We start from the raw sequence: 2500 nt of genomic DNA, 5'->3' as shown, positions 1-2500 counted from the left end.
GATGATGGTTGGGCGATTGTTCAGGATAGAGAAAGTTGTCGCATTAAGGCCGGGGCTGTAAGGGCGGATTTGTGCCACGCAGGTTTTGTTGTCAATGAAGATAAATCGGTATGGGAACCCACCCAAGTATTGGACTGGCTTGGTATTACCTGGAATGCTGCATTAGGTACTTTGAAAATTGTGGAAAGTAGAATTGTTAAGATCATAAACTCAACTGATCATATTATTGAAGCCGATTTCAAAGTTTCAGCGAGAGAGTTGTCCTCCTTCACAGGTCAAATTATCTCTACCGGGCCTGTAGTTGGTAACATTGCCAGGATAATGACCAGACATTGTGTCTTGTCCACCTTGTACAGGGATAATTGGGATTCTATATCCCTTCTCGACGATTACTGCAAGGAAGAACTGTATTTTTGGAAGGAAAATATGGTTAATATCAACACTAGGTATTGCTTTGTAAGTAAGGTGCCAAGTTATTTCGTGTATTCTGACGCCAGTGCCACCGGAGGTGAAGCAATTATTGATTTTAACAATGATTTTGTGTGCCACAAAATGTGGTCAGAGAACGAGAGAGGTCAAAGTTCAACGTGGAGAGAAGTGTCTGTTATTGAGTTTGCTTTGCAATCATTTGCCTCAGTGTTGGAAGGATCACATGTTAAGTGGTTTACGGATAGCCAGGTAGCTGCTAAGATTGTTGAAGTGGGCAGCATGAAATTAGGTTTGCACAAAATGGCCAGAAGGATTAATTTTTTGATATTTGTATCTGATCGGGAATTCATTTAGAAGTACAGTGGATCCCTCACACTTCGAATCAACAAGCTGATTATATAAGTCGTTTAATTGATACTGATGATTGGCAAATTACTGAAGAATTTTTTCTTTTTCTTGATGCCTTGTGGGGTCTGCATAGTGTAGATTGCTTTGCAAATTATTATAACCACAAGATCCCCAGGTATTTCTCGAAGTTCGGAATCCCAATTCCTTGGGTGTTGATTTTTTCTTTCAGTCTCTTCGAGGGGAAAATTGCTTAGTCGTCCCTCCAGTTGGTATCATCCCACGCGTATTACATTATCTTAAATCTCAACAGGCCGTCGGTACGCTCGTTGTACCTCTTTGGCCTTCGTCTCATCTCTGGCCTTTAATTGCACACAAGTATAGTCGTTATCTTGTGGCTCACACTATTCATATCGGGAATGAGGTTCTTACCCACGGAAGAAATTTTAATTCGCTCTTGGGGTCTGATCTTTTCACAGGAAATATTATTGCCTTTAGACTAAAATTTACCGATTAATTTATTGGGCGGTGTGTCTACTAGCCTATGTTTTTTCAGTTGTTGGCACTGGCCAAGGCAGTATGCTGTTTATTTGTAAGGCACTGGCCTAATTTTTGGTCTGTCATTTCATATGGTGCTGTCGTAATAGGAGTATAGTTGATTTATGTGGCACTGGCCTAATCAATGGTTGTTGATCTACGCGGCACTGGCCCATACGATCATTTAACGTCTTACGTGGCACTGGCCTCATCAATGACGGATTTTTGTACGGTTATTAAAGGATGTTCTGTCTTTCTTTTGTTCTTCTAGTATGTATGTTTTGTTCTTGTCTTTACAGATTATGCTATCAAGTAATTCTTGGAAAGGCTTTCAACAGTTTTCTTCAATCAACGTTTATGAAGTGCTAAATGTTATGTTGAAGTCCAGGGCGGATTCGACCACTAAAGCTTACGTTCGTGTTATCAGAAAGTTCTTGGACTGGTCTAAAAGTAGACAGTTCAACATGCAGTTATCTTTTCCTCTTAGTGTTGTTTCTCTATATTTGTTTGAAATTCAGCAGTCTTCCGCTTCTAGTTCCTCAGTAATTTTAGCCCATGAGGCCCTTAAATGGTTACATTCTTTTGTCCCTAGTTTGGATCGTAATCCTTTAGATAGTGAATTTTGCAAAAATGTCCGACATCGAATCTGCTAAACGCCAGAAGTCACAGCCAGTTATGAAAAAGAAGCCTATTTCCACAGAAATTATAAGGCGTATTTTAGATATTCATAACAAGAAAGATGCTAATTTAAAGAATCTCCGTATTGCTGCGTTGTGCTCTTTAGCCTTCGCAGGGTTTTTTCGTTATGACGAATTATGCAATATCGTTCCGGAGCATATCGAATTTCACAGCGATTATATAAGAATTTTTGTGCCTCGTAGTAAGACAGGTGTTTATAGGGAAGGGAATTTCGTCTATATTAGTGCATCTGGATCTAAGTAATGTCCTGTTGGTGTTTTACAACGTTATTTAGATTTATCTGGTATTGACTTAAATAGTCCTCTCCCTTTATCTAGACCAATTGTTTTTCACCGTAGTACTTCTAGCTATACCCTGAGGAGCGGAAAGATTTCTTATACTACCTGTAGAGATATATTAAGGGATACCTTAAGTCAGCTGGGCTACAACACTAATGATTATGGTCTTCATAGTTTAAGATCCGGTGGCATTACAGCTGCCGTACGCCATA

Source organism: Montipora capricornis, chromosome 1 (assembly GCF_036669925.1).
Source record: "Montipora capricornis isolate CH-2021 chromosome 1, ASM3666992v2, whole genome shotgun sequence".
Taxonomy (NCBI): domain Eukaryota; kingdom Metazoa; phylum Cnidaria; class Anthozoa; order Scleractinia; family Acroporidae; genus Montipora; species Montipora capricornis.
The sequence above is the reverse complement of the archived record's forward strand: the minus strand, read 5'-3'. Positions refer to the sequence as shown.